At 36.2% G+C, this 15162-nt stretch overlaps 2 long non-coding RNA genes across 2 annotated transcripts in view; both read left to right on the top strand.

Moving 5' to 3' along the window:
* The window catches only part of LOC125160322 (uncharacterized), a 58478-nt gene extending 47901 nt beyond the window's left edge, over window positions 1-10577 (top strand). Inside the window, exon 3 of the long non-coding RNA XR_007150211.1 lies at window positions 10431-10577. This is a non-coding gene — a long non-coding RNA (uncharacterized LOC125160322). The remainder of the gene's footprint in view (window positions 1-10430) is intronic.
* A 642-nt stretch (window positions 10578-11219) lies between these two features.
* LOC125160323 (uncharacterized) overlaps window positions 11220-15162 on the top strand; it is a 121248-nt gene continuing 117305 nt past the window's right edge. The window contains exon 1 of the long non-coding RNA XR_007150212.1: window positions 11220-11289. This is a non-coding gene — a long non-coding RNA (uncharacterized LOC125160323). The remainder of the gene's footprint in view (window positions 11290-15162) is intronic.

The following is a 15162-nucleotide window of genomic DNA, read 5'->3' on the forward strand; positions in this document are numbered from 1 at the left end:
TCAACTATTGTCCTCCTGCACCATTCCACTCTACTGTTCTTACCGAATGCCAATGGCCCCATATAATTCAATCCAACAGATTTATATCAGTCTTCATATTAGTTGATCGTCCTTGTTGATCATTCTTTCCTCCTCAAAATTCTTCTTTTTATTTTGCTTCAGTGGCATCTTTATTTTTTACTCCAACCATTCTGGCCATTCTTCTTTTGTTACCTATCTTTTGAGGTTACCCCTTCATACACCAGCATACTCTTGGAGAGGGGGATTTGTTCTCTCCAAAGCCCTTAATTACTCTCCCCATGGCTTAAAAATCTGTGTTTCCAGCCTAGAAGTCTCATAAGCCTGAGCTCTGGATGTCTACCTGATTCCTAGATACCACCACTTGTATGTTCCTTAGGTACTTTTGTATTCACATCCCAAATTAAGCTCTACATTTTTCTCCTCATTCTGTAACTCTCTTTTTTCCCTCTCTTGGGGAGTGGTACCACTATTTCTTTGGAGCTAAAACCAGAAATCTGGGAGTCTTCCTTGACTTTATTATTTCTCTTGCTTCCAGAAGTAATTTTTTGTTTTTTATTTTTTTTATTATGCCAAGAATACTCTTATCTGCCCTTTACATTCTTTCAAGTCTCTCAAATCATCCCCCTTACATGCCTTCTTTGACCACCTCTCTACCTGCAGGCCCCTCCTTTGTATTTTATGGTATCCCTACATCTGGTTAAAGTTAGCATATAAATGCTTTGTTTACTTTCCTGTAACTCCAATAAGTAGGGCAGAATAAATGAATTCTTTTGATTTTTTATTAACCATAACTACTTTTTACTGCTCTTCATTTAAATCTTTTTCTAGGCAAAAAGTGATATAAAGGAGATTTCATTTCAGAAAATCATTTTAGAGACATTCCCCATGGAAACGTCATTACAAATGGTAGTTGGGTTCTTAGACAATCCAATATCCTAATTCATAATATAGATGAAATTAATTTATAATTCCCCTTTGAATTTTCCTATATATTATCATTGCTCTGGAAAATCCCATATTTTCCTTTCTTCCCCTTCCCTATTACCTGTCATTTCTTTTTCTTCCATAGCATCTCATTCACATAATGGGTTAAATAGCTTTTTATGAGTTTTATGAGATCTCTTTGCTACACTGATTGCTTGCAAAATGGCAAGTTGCAGTTCTTAGCAAGAAGAGAATATGTTGGCAAAGATAATGTTCATGCCCCTAGTTGAATCCACATCAATTGATTATTCCTTTGTTTATGGAAAAACGGAATGGCTAGAGGTTATGACTGCCACAAAGCCTGGGACCCACTATCTATCAATTACTGAAATGGGATTGCAATTTCTCCATACACATTTTCTCTAGATCATTGCTAAGGCAGTCGATGGCCACCAAGGATAAAAGTAGTAATGGCCTGGATGTATGCCAGGTTAGCCATTTATATGTATAAATGTTGGTTGTTCAGGTTTACAAAACTTGGAGGAGTACACACACATGCATACATACACACATACACTTTAACCATTAGAAACAATCTTGTGATCTAGTATTTCTGCTTGGGCTATCAGTGTAGAAGAAAAACCTGCTATAAAGCAAAATCTCTTCTGCCTTGAGGTTGTGACTTCTTGATGAGAATCACTCAACTGAAATCCCCAAAACTGATTTCCAATTTACTTATACCTGAGTGGTTAATGTTCACATTTCACTCAGATGTTGGACTCAGCCCAAGAGTATACTTGGACTGGGCTCCTATTAGCAAAAATTTCTAGAACTGTGGATGATATTTGTTGCATTGTCCTTCACCTGGTTAACCCGCCTGATGCTTTTGCTGAAACAGCGAATTTCTCAGGGTGCCAGGTACCATGGTTATCTGTCTCCTCATGTTGATTTCTGGCAGTCAACAGGCATGCTGCTGTGCCTCTTAATGTCCATGTGCAGAAGCAAGGTCTTGGTTGCAGCTGGTCAAACATGAAGCTTGTATGTATTAGTCTGTCATGTACCCACAGCTACTTTGTGGCTCTACTCACCTAGACCTAATTGCCTAAGATAAATTATTCACTACACATTCTTGATGTAGTTTTTCAGTCATCTTTATGTTATGAAGAGTTTATGTTCAAAAGGAATCACCTGGACTTCATATTTTGGTGGTTGCAGCTTATCGTAAACTGTAGCTTATGTGTTAGAGGTACACTCACTAAGTTGTGTCAATGCTAATTGTGTACCAAAGCATAGCCTGTTGACCAAGAAGTGGAGTGTGCTAAGAGAAATTGTGGTCTGGTCCTTCACCTTTTTGTGGGAATAGTATTTGATCTAATGATTATAATTTGTTAGCCAGTTAGTGTATACTGAACATGTGAAATGCTTAAAGCATAGCCCTAAGCATTTTAAAGAGGTTCAATACTCTGTCTTTGATTTAGTCACTTAAAACACATACTCATAAAATGGTCCTAAAACAATCTCTGGGTGATGGTTCATTAAGTACAAGCCTATAAATTTTATCTACAGTCAGTGCTTAGGTTAGAGTCAAGGAGTGATCAGAGTAAGGGAAAGTACATTCACTCAACACATTCTAGAAAAGATTTATTGAGTGCTTACTTTGTATCAGGCACTGTGCTAGGCTAGATATTAGGGATACCAAGATAAATCCATTCACTTGCCTCAGGATCTTAAGAGGAAGGACATGGGCAGACTGCTATAGGAACAAAAAGAAAACTCTGAGGAGTGAAGCTTTCAGAGGTATATAGAGAATTCGTAAAACTGTGAATCTGCAGTTCTACATAGAGCTACTGCTTGCAATATTTGGTTCCTAGTTACCTTGGCTAGAAATGACATATCATGCCACACTTTGTCCCAGGCCCTCTGTCAACAAACTGACCATTTGGAATTCAGTAAATTGATAAAGGTGAACTTTGCAAACTTTATGTTAGACTTTAAATTACCGAAAGGCATAAGGAGGAACTTAGAAGTTCACTTTGTTTAACCAAGTGGGTCCATGTATTGAACAAATATTTGGGTGTGTGGTGAAATAGCACAGGCACAGCCAAGTGGGATGGGATGATATTGGGAGACAGAAACACACTGCTAGTACAAGAAGATTCTTCAGGACTTTTTGCAATATTCAGATCCTTGTCCACGGTTTGTCTCACTATGTCATGCCTATCTTCAGGTAGTATTGTCCTGAAATGCATAGACCACTGTGGTCTAGCAGAAATATAATGTGAGATTCATATATTTTAAATTTCCTAGTAGTTACATTAAAAAAGTTAAAAATAAAGAGGCAGAATTAAGTTTAGCAATATATTTTATTTAACCTAATATATCCAAAATAGTATTTCAACATGTAGTCAATATAAAAATTTAGTACTTTTCTCATACTTCAAGAACTCAATAGTGGCTACACTAGCCACTATTGGCTAGTGGCTACCATATTGTATAGTGCAGCTCTAGGCTGATACATACTGTTTTTTTAAGAGTCTCCATAGAGGATGATTCTTCAACCTTTTTTGGGATCCCATTCCAATGTTAATTGATGCTGGGAAAATGCTCTTAAATGTAGCACAGATTCCTTATGCCAACATTTGGCTGTCTCTTCTCATCTCATGCAGTTATCATGGAATATTTACTGAACTTCTGTATACTAGGTTACATGTTAGGTGTTGGGATATAATAGCAAGTGCCACTACTGTGGTTCCTGCTTTTACGAGGCTTACAGGGTATAATGTAGAAGAGAAATAGTAAATAAATAAATGTGTAATTATGGCATGTGTTGTAGTGGAAAAGGTCAGAGAACACCTATGAGGACTTGTAACTGAAGAGTCTCTCCTAGTCTGGAGGGACTGGGAGACTTCCCTTCAGGGAATGGCCTTGATCTGAAATCATAATGAGACCTACAGAGGGGGGCTCTGAGACAAAAAGGCATTTGGCATCTTGAAGGATCAAACAGGAAAATGGTGTGGCTCAAGTGGAAAGAGTAAAGGCAAAAGTGGTTCCTAATGAGGTTGGGGAGTTAGGCAGAGGCAAGAACACATGTGGCCTTTAGGCCTCATTAAGGACCAGAATTCTTCTAAAAGCAAGAAGAGGCCACTGTATGTTTTTAAGGAATAGAGGGACATTACTGGATTTGTGTCTTAGAATATCCTCTGCTGTAAACTGGAGAATGGAGCTGAAGGAAAACAGATGAATGTGGAGTAACATTTCAGGAAACTTAAAAAAAAACCCTGTTTTATTTCTTTTGAGAGAGAGAACGTGTGTGTGTGTGCACACACTTGCACACCCATGAGCAAGCAGGGGAGGGGCAGAGAGAGAGGGAGAGAGAGAATCTCAGTCAGGCTCCATGCTGTCAGTGCAGAGCTGGATGCGGGGCTCGATCTCATGAACGTGTGAGATGATGACTGAACCAAAATCAAGAGTTGGACATTTAACCAATTGAGCCACCCAGATGCTGCAAGAAACTATTTTATAACCCGAGTAAGAGGATTAGGGCAGTGGCTACCTAAAGCATTAAACTGACGACTTTGAGACATATTAATAGTTAGGGCTCGGTGATGCATTGACTAGTGGGGGAAGGTGGCACTGAGTACCGGGAAGAGGAGTGTCTGGACTGATTCTTTGCTTTTCTGACCTGTTGAAATAAATTGGTCCTTTTGAGCTCTCTCAGCTTTCCTCTAGCATGCTGAAAACTTTAGGGTGAAGTATCCATCATCTAAAATAGAAAATATAGTGTTAATTTGCCTGTCATCTTTCTTTTTTGCTTGAATCAGAAATTTGTAATTTGTAATGTAATGTTAGTGTAACATAAAGAAAAAAATTAATAGTGAGCTTCTGTCCATATCTCTTATGCTTTTACTTACTGAGTAATCACAGGGTGAATCACTTAACAAATGTACTGCCTTTAACATTGTTGTCTTTTTTCTTATACATTATATAATCTTTGCATTGACACATAATATTATTGCCATATGATTGTCATGAGTAGCCATTAATGACAGACTTTGCAGACGAAGGCTAAAGGGAAACAATAAAGGAAATAATTAATCTGATCTCAAAGTTTCCTAAAACAATTAAGAAACCACAACAATAAGCTTTAATTAATTTTTTACAACTCTTCTGTACAGATTTGTAATCATTCTTAGCTAATCATTAAAAGATTACATTTTGCATTGCTATCTTTTTTTAACATTAGTTATTAAATAGTTCATTTATTTCCTATTCCAAGTCTACTCTGACATAAAAAATTCAAACTGTTAAATAATGCAAAAGAGTTGGGCTTTGACAATAATGTTCATTCATTCATGGGATAATTATTTAGCTCCTAGATACTTAACAGGACAGATAACCCTTGAGGAGTTTAAAATATAGCAGTAGAGGCATAGATAAATAAATACATAAATACATAATTTAATACAGTAGTGATAAGTGCTATTTATAAAAGGGAAAGAGATACAGAGCTTAGAACACCAATGAGGGCTATGTAGATATGGTGATGAGGGAAGAACTTTCAATAAGGGAAACGTGAACAGTGTGCCCTGAAGGTAGTAGGGAGTATGAACTGAGTAAACATCTGAGGTAAGACCCTTTGAGGCACAGGGAAGCAAGTACAAAGATTCCGAAGTGGTCATGTGCATCTTCCAAGAACATTGGTAAAGAAGCCCGTAATGCTGAACTGCTATGAGGAAGGGAACAAAAGAGGAAACAAGGTCAAAGAGATGATGAAGGGCCATATTATGAAAAGTGTTAAGGTCAAATAAAGATTTTGGATTTTATTTAAGTACAAAAGGAGTCATTGGAGGGCTTTGAACAGAGGGCAAATTTGAATTTAAATGTAGGGTATATGATAAAAAGGCAAATCAGGCATGATTCTTAGGTTTTTGGCCTGGGAATTGGATACAACATGATGCCATTTATTGAGGTGGGGAAAACTAGGGAGGAATGGATTTAGAGGAGAAATCAAAATAGTTCAGTTTGGAGCGTGTTAAACTTGAAATGCCTCTGAGAAATTCTGGTGGCTGGAAATATGCATATGAAACTAATACCTAGAATTTAAAGTAGCTGTTGAAATTCTTGTCCATGGATCCCAGGAGGTTTATTCTGCAGCCACTACTGTTTGTATTTATCTCCCCTCTTTGCCTAGTTTTTACTCCTGCCTTAGACCTTATGGAGGGGCAGAGGACATTCTTCCTATTGGAGAAGGATAGTAGTCCCTATGTGGATGATGATAGTGGTATAGAGTGGGAATAGTTATTCAGTTATAGGCATTTGTTGAAACCTTGCTGTGTGCAAAATCATAATAGGGAGCCAAAGCAAACAGAGTCTTTGTCTTCACTGAGCTTAAAATCTGGTGCATAGTAGGGCATAGTGGCTTAGATAAGACCTTAATCAGGTAATCACAAAAGCAAACATAACATTGTAATGATATCATGTAATGGAACAGAGATACATGTTGCTGGAATGTATAACAGGAGGAGTTATGTCTTGATATGGAGGTCAAGGAATGCTTTCTGTTGGTGTTATCATGAGTAGTTATGTGAAAGGTGAGTAGGAGTTAACTAGGCAAAGAATGGTCCAGGGAGAGGGAACAGCATATGCAATAGTCGTGTGGCAGGAGGGACTATGGTACATATTCATATGTAAAGAAGACTAGACTATGGCAGGAGCACAGAGAGTGAGGGATAGCATTGCACAAGATGAAGGTGGAGATTCACACAGCAAACAGTTAATGGCTTGTAGGCCTCATGGTTTGAGAAAAATCATTGTGGTTACAGTGTAGAAAATGGATTGAGGCTGAGGTATGGAGGAAAAGGACACAAAGAAAGGATTAGGGAGACCATGGATGTCAGCAAGGAGGCTTCTGTAGTAGTCTAGGTGAGAGATGAGGGTGGTTTGGATAGGGTGGCATAGAACTAGGGTAAGGTCAACTTCCCAGGGGGAGCTGAGGAAGTGGGGAGCTGAAGCACAGTCTCAAATAGAGGCACCAATGCTAAGAACTAGTACAGCAGGGTCATTAAAACTTTGGGCTTTGGAATCAGATATAACACAGATTTGAGACATAACTCTTCTACTTACTGCTGTGTGACTTCACACAGACTTCTTTAAATTGGGGCTAATAGTACCTATACCACAAATTATTGTAGGGATTAAATCAGACTATATGATAAAATGCTAAGCCAGTACTCAATAATTACAGTATTGTCACTTGATGGAATTTAGAAGTCACCTCTAGAAAGAGGTGTCAGGGGAAAAAACAGTTTTTTTTTTCTATATTTGTTGGAAATCTTTAGAGAAAACCATCTACAAATCTACAAATTTACAGGTTTACTGAGCATCCATTTTCAGCAATCACTTGCAAGAATAATAGGAATTGGTTATTGATTATAGTTTTGATTTTGAGTTAGGCTTTCAAAGGAAATGGTCCTGAGATAGGCTTTTATAGAAAATGGGCCCTATGTAAAAATATTGACATATAATAAAATTTGTGATCTTAACATCTGTGATCAACGTGATTAAAATTTTGTCAATCTTTATTTGATATAATATAAAAAGCAAAACAAAAACAAAGTGTGGAAAAGAGTCCCTTTAGACTCAATTACATGCCATCATTTTCTAAACTTCATTATTTACTTACTATTAAAGGCTTATGAGTTAATTAATGTCCTGTGAATCACAAATCAATTATTTCACAATGAAGCATAAAATTAGTTTAAAGAGATTCATATATAGGCGTGACATGGTGTATTGGCTTCTCTTCAGAAGTGGATCAAATAAAAATATGTGACAAGAAAAAAATGTAGATGACATGTTAGGTGGTGGGTAACTAATTGTGCTTTCAGCATCGGAGCAAAAAAAAGGCATGACCAGAATTCTAAAAAGCATGCCTTTGCATTTTTGTTTAAAACTTAACAATGGCTTCATAAACATAAAATACTCTCCAAATGTGATTCAATTCAAGGACATCTTTATTTTACACACCTAAATGAAATAATATATGTTAAGTGCCCAGCCCAGGGACTGGCATATAGTATTTATAGAATAATGTTCTTCCTTTTCCTTCCCCTAAAGAAGGTGCCTCTGCAGTTATTTAATTGCAAATTTTACTAAAAGCACCTTTCTTTTCTTTTAGTAGTATTATGCTCCTTTCTGAAATTATATGTGTAATACATGCTTATTGCAGATAACTTGGAAAGCGCAGAAAACAACAACAAAAAGGTCATCTGTGATCATGCCCTAGAGAGAAATACTTTTGATATTAAGGTATATGTTATTTTAATACACTTTTTCTAGAATATTCATTTGGAATTCATAACCTTGGCTTTAAACAGCTTGTTTCATAGAGTACATGATAAGGAGATTTAGCCAGCTAGGGTCTATGTTGTTATTTTTGAAGAACAGAACAGATCCTAATTGCCAAATTGCCAAGCTGTGCAGATATTTTTCACTTGTTCAAATCTTTAAAAAAAAATTTTTTTTTTAACGTTTATTTATTTTTGGGACAGAGAGAGACAGAGCATGAACGGGGGAGGGGCAGAGAGAGAGGGAGACACAGAATCGGAAACAGGCTCCAGGCTCTGAGCCATCAGCCCAGAGCCCGACGCGGGGCTCGAACTCCCGGACCGCGAGATCGTGACCTGGCTGAAGTCGGACGCTTAACCGACTGCGCCACCCAGGCGCCCCTTTTTTTTTTTTTTTTTTTAATTTTTTTTTCAAATCTTTTAAAAATAAACCTCATTTTAAGAAATAGGTTTAGATTTACAGAAAAATGGCAAAGATATTACAGAGCGTTCCCATGTACCCTGAGCCCAGTTTCCCCTATTATTAACATCTTGCAGAAGTGTGGTATGTGTGTTACAATTAATGAATTAATGTTGAATGCTATTAATAACTAAAGCTCAGACTTTATTCAGATTCCCTTAGTTTTTACCTAATGTCCTTTCTCAGTTTCAGAATCTCATCTAGAATACTACATTGCATTTAGTTGTCATGTCTCCTTAAGTTCCTCTGGACTGGGAAAGTTTCTTAGATTTTCCTTGTTTTTAGTGACCTTGAGAGTTTTAACGAGTACTGGTCATATATTATTTGGAATGCTGCATGGGAGATTTGTTTATTCTCTCATATGTATGTATATATGTATGTATATATGACTTACATATGTATTTATCATTTATCTAAGTCAGTATGGACTCATGGATATTTGGTTTATACTTTGGGCTATAATCCAATACTTCCTTATTTTGTTGCTCAAATTATTATGGCTTTGGCCATTGTGATCTCTTGCAATTGACTACTGTGTTTTTTTGACATACACTTTTTATTGGAGTCCTTTTTTTGTTTTGTTTTGTTTTGTTTGAGTACTTTCTTACATTTTGGCACTATAAGATGCCCTAGATTCATTTTGGAAATTTCCTGTCCCTGTCCCAATCTGTCTATAATTAAAATTAAAATCAGTAGGGTCTAGAATCAGATGACCTTATTTCAAATCCTGGCTTAGCCATTTGCCAGCTATGTGATCTAGAACTGTTTTACCTTTTGGGAGATGAGCAGGGCCCAGTTTCCTCATCTGTCTGAACTTTTTTAGGGCAGGGATGTTTTTTGTCTTTTTTTTCCTTTGCTGATGCTCAGTACCTATACTTGTGTCTGGGATATAGTGGTATTCAATAAAGAAATATTTGTTGAGTGAATATAAATTCAGGTAGGCAAGAAATATAAATGGCTTTGTTTTCTTATTTTGTTCTGAAATGTATATTTAATTTATTATTTTCAATATAATTTCATTATTATCAAAGTAATATATGCTTAACGATGAAATGGTACTTCAAGATTTTTAAAAAATGTTTGTTTATTTATTTATTTTGAGAGAGAGAGAGCATGAGTGGGGGACAGAAGCAGAGAGAGAGGGGAGAGAGAGGACCCCAAGCTGGCTCCACACCATCAGTGCGGGAATCCTAGGCAGGGCTTGATCCCAGGAACCATGAGATCATGACCTGAGCTGAAATCAAGAGTTGGCCACTTAACTGACTGAGCCACCTACACTCTTCAAGATTTTAAGCAAAATAATCATCTTCTAACTCATTCCCTGAGGCAACTACTTTTTAGTTTCCTTAGCTGATTGTTTTGATACCTGTCTCCTTATGTCTAAATTTTATTTTATTTTATTTGTGTTTTGTTTGTTTGTTTATTTTAGAGAGAGAGAACATGCCCGTGCAAGGGAAAGGGGCAGAGGGAGAGAAAGAATCTCAAGTAGGCTCCACGCTCAGCCCAGAGCCTGATGCCAGGCTCAACCCCACAAACCCGGGAACATGACCTAAGCCAAAAGCAGGAGTCGGGCACTCAACTGACTGAGCTACTCAGACGCTCCTACTTATGTCTAAATAACATGTTTTTATTGTTGCTTCTTGATTTATAAATTTTATGCATTGTCTATTCACTTCCAGCTGGGGAGGATGAAGATTTAGCACCACACACTATCTTCTTATCTTCCCATTCTGCTTTCAACATAAACCAGAGACGATTAGGAACACAGCTGAAAGCAAGTTAAATTTATTATTTTCTGCAACAAAGAAGACCCTACATCATAGAGAGCAAAGGTGAGTTTCAAAGGGAGTCTTAAGGGGTGTTACAAAATTTGCGGTGGTCTTAGCAGGGATTGGTCAGACTTTGTAAATTCAGGGGCAGGTGGAACATTAGTGGTTTTAGAAAACATGAGACTATGTGAAGTTACCCTTGCCTCAGTTTATTTGTGGTCTTTTGTGTAGGAGTCTGAATACACTGGTGCTAATTGTGAGAGTCTATAAAGAATATCATAGTTTGGTTTGTGAATCAGTGCACATTTTATAAAATATAATTTATGAGTTAATTCTCAATTTCTGTCTAACATCCTAGTTTCCAGAAGAGTTGCTTTTCAATTTATCACTCTCAATAGAGTTACATCAAAACTGTGGTCAAATTAATATTTGGTGCTTACATTTCTACAACTTTTTTGGAAGTGGAGCCACATAGTATACTTTTTTTCCTTTCCCTTTTCTCACTTTACTCTCTTATATGTAGACATTTAGAGGTCAGGCATTTTAGTGGAGCAGGCTCAAAATAGGTCTTACAACCTGGTCTGTAAACTTGCAGAAGTACCTGCTCTTTGTTTTTTAATTTGTTTCACACTGTGTGAAAGTTTGAATGAAATAAATCCAGCAATATTCCTGAAATTGCATACTTTTCCCTTTAGACAATATCAAACAGTCAGAAGTCCTGCTAGGCTAATAGCTGGTCATGTGATCAATTTTGGAATCAATATAACAGGTATCTTTATTTTTATTGGTTGCTAGTCTTATTATTTAGTTGCAAGTGTTCCTTTTATATTCTTGATACAGGAGTTTTGTCAGGTATTTGGATATTTTCTTATTTTTTATTTTGAATATTTTCTCTTAGTTTGTGGCTATCAATTTCATTTTTTTAATGTTTACTTTTGAGAGAGAGAGACACAGTGTGAGCAGGGGAGGGGCAGGGAGAGAGGGAGACACAGAATCTGAAGCAAGCTCAAGGCTCTGAGCTCTCAGCACAGAGCCCAACACCGGGCTCGAACTCAGGAGCTGTGAGATCATGACCTGAACTGAAGTCAGACACTTAACTGACTGAGCCACCCAAGCACCCTCATTTCATTTTTTTTATTTGCTTTCCAAATCTTTTTTAAAATTTTAGTCCAGTAGAGTTAACATACAGTGTTACATTAGTTTCAGGTATACAATATAGTGGTCCATCAATTCCATACGTTACTCAGTGCTCATCATAAGTGTGCGCTTCATCCCCTTCACCTATTTCACCCATCCCTCCACCCACCTCCCCTCTGGTAACCATCTGTTTGTTCTCTGTAGTTAACAATGTGGATGGAGCTTGAGAGTGTTATGCTAAGTGAAATAAGTCAGAGAAAGACCAATGCTATATAATTTCACTCATATGTGGAATTTAAGACACAAAACAAACAATCATAGGGGAAAAAAAGAGAGGAAAACCAAGAAGCAGACTTTTAACTACAGAGAACAAATTGATTATATATATATATATATATACACATATATATGTGTATAAATATATATGTGTATATATATATGTGTATATACATATATGTGTGTGTGTGTATGTGTGTGTATATATATATGTGTGTATATATATGTGTATAGGTGTATATATATGTGTATATATATGTGTATATGCTGTATACATATAATGCTGTATATATATGTATGTATATATATATATATATATACTATACACACACATATATATATATACACACACACATACACACACACACACATCTTCTATATCCATTCATCTATTGATGATACTTGGGCTGCTTCCATAATTTGACTATGGTAAGTAATGCTGCAGTAAACATAGAGGTGCAAATATCTTTTGTAATTAGTGTTTTATATTCTTTGGGTACCCAGTAGTAGTGGAATTTCTGGATCATATGGTAGTTCTATTTTTGATTTTTTGGAAAACTTCATGTTATTTTCTACAGTAGCTGCGTCACTTTGCATTTCCACCAACAGTGCAAGAATGATCCCTTTTATCCATATCCTTGCCAACACTTGTTTCTTATGCTTTTTATTTTAGCCATTCTGACAGGTATGAGGCATCTCATTGTGGTTTTGATTTTTGCATTTCCCTGATGATGAGTGATGTTGAGCATCTGTTAATGTGTCTTTTGGCCATCTGTATGTGTTCTTTGGAGAAAGTCTCTTCATGTCTTCTGCCCATGTTTTATTTGGATAATTTTATTTTTTTGGTGTTGAGTTGTATAAGTTCTTTATATATTATAGATACCCTTTATCAGATATGTCATTTGCATATATCTTCTCCCATTCATTAGGTTATCTTTTAGCTTTGTTTATTATTTCCTTCGATGTGCAACAGATTTTTTTTTTTTTGATGTAGTGTCAATAGTTTGTTTTTATTTTGTTTCCCTTGCCTCAGGAGACATATCTAGAAAAATGTTGCTATGGCTGATGTCACATAAATTATTGCCTGTGCTCTTTTCTGGGATTTTAATGGTTTCAGTTCCTACATTTAGGTCCTAAATCAATTTTGAGTTTATTTTTGTGTGTAGTGTAACAAAGTGGTCCAGTTTGTTTGTTTCTTCCTCTTTCCCTCCCGCCCCCCTTCTCATTCTTTCTCTTTCTTTCTTTCTTTCTTTCTTTCTTTCTTTCTTTCTTTCTAAATATCTTTCTTTCTTTCTCTTTCCTCCCTCCCTCCCTTCCTCTCTTCCCATCTCTTTCTTTTTCTTGCTTCCTTCCTTTCTCTCTCTTTCTCCTTTTCTCTTTCTTTCTTTTGTTCTTTCTTTCTTTTGTTCTTTCTTTCTCTTGTTTTCTTTCTTTCTTTCTTTCTTTCTTTCTTTCTTTCTTTCTTTCTTTCTGTAGCTGTCCAGTTTTCCCAACACTATTTGTTGAAGAGACTTTTTCCCATTGCATATTTTTACCTCCTTGTATGAAGATTAATTGACCAAATAATTGTGGGTTTGTTTCTGGGCTCCCTATTCTATTCCATTGATCTACGTGTCTGTTCTTGTGCCAGTACAGTGTTGTTTTGATTACTACAGCTTTGTAGCATACCTTGAAATCTGGGATTGTGATATTTCCAGTTTTGGTTTTCAAGATTGCTTTGGCTGTTTGAGGTCTTTTGTTGTTCCATACAAATTTTAAGATTGTTTATTCTAGTTCTGGGGAAAATGCTGTTGGTACTTTGATAGGGATTGCATTAATTTAGCAGATTGCTTGAGTAGTATAGACACTTCATGAACATTTGTTCTTCCACTTCATGAACATGGAATATCTGTCCATTTGTTTGTGTTTTCTTCAGTTTCTTTCAACAATATTTTATAGTTTTCAGAGTTTAGGTCTTTCACCTCCTTGGTTAAGTATATTCCTAGGTATTTTATTACTTTTGGTGCAGTTGTAAATGGGATTGTTTTCTTAATTTCTTTCTGCTGCTTCATTATTGGTTTATAGAAATACAATTAATTTCTGGGGCTGCCTGGGTGGCTCGGTTGCTTAAGCATCTGATTTCAGCTCAAGTCATGATCTCAAGATTCGTGAGTTCAAGCCCTGCACTGGGGTCTGCACTGACAGTGTGGAGCCTGCCTGGGATTCTCTCTTTTTCCTTCTCTCTCTGTCCCTCCCCTCCCTCTCTGTCAAAATAAATATATAAACTTAAAAGAAAAGAAATACAATGGATTTCTGCATATTAATTTTGTATCCTGTGACCTTACTGAATTCATTTATCAATACTAATAGTTTTTGGGTGGAGTCTTTAGGGTTTTCTATATATAGTATCATGTCATCTCCCAATAGTGAAAGTTTTACTTCTTTTTACCGATTTGGATGCCTTCTAAACCTAGATTTGTTGAGGCTTCTTTTTTTTTTATCATGAATGGATGTTGTACTTTGTCAAATGATTTTTCTGCATCTATTGGAATGATCATATAGTTCTTACCCTTTCTCTTACTGATGTGATTTATCATGATTGATTTATAAATATTGAGCTACTCTTGCATCCTGGAAATAAATCTCACTCAATCGTAAATGACTTTTTTAATGTATTGTTGGATTCAGTTTGCTAATATTTTGTTGAGGATTTTTGCATCTGTATTCAACAGAGATATTGGCTTGTAGTTCTCTCTCTCTCTCTCTCTCTCTCTCTCTTTTTTTGGAAGTGTCTTTATCTGGTTTTGGTATCATGGTAATGCTGCCCTCATAGAATAAATTTGGAAGCTTCTTTCTTCTTCTGTTTTTGATATAGTTTGAAGAATAGGTATTCTTCTTTGTATATTTGGTAGAATTCACCTGTGAAGCTGTGTGGTTCTGGACTTTCGTTTGTTGGGAGCTTTTTGATTAGTAATTCAATTTCTTTGCTGGTAATTCATCTGTTCAAAATTTCTATTTCTTCCTGATTCAGTTTTGGGAGGTTATATGTTTCTAGGAATTTAGCCTTTTCTTCTAGGTTGTCCAATTTGTTGGCATATAATTTTTCATAATATTCTCTTATGATCCTTTGTATTTCTGTGGTGTTGGTTGTTATTTCTCATCTTTCATTTCTGATTTTGTTTGAGTCTTATCTCTCTTTTTCTCTTTTTTGATTAGTCTGGCTAAAGGCTTATAAATTTTGTTAATCTTT

Source organism: Prionailurus viverrinus, chromosome A2, assembly GCF_022837055.1.
Source record: "Prionailurus viverrinus isolate Anna chromosome A2, UM_Priviv_1.0, whole genome shotgun sequence".
Lineage (NCBI taxonomy): Eukaryota > Metazoa > Chordata > Mammalia > Carnivora > Felidae > Prionailurus > Prionailurus viverrinus.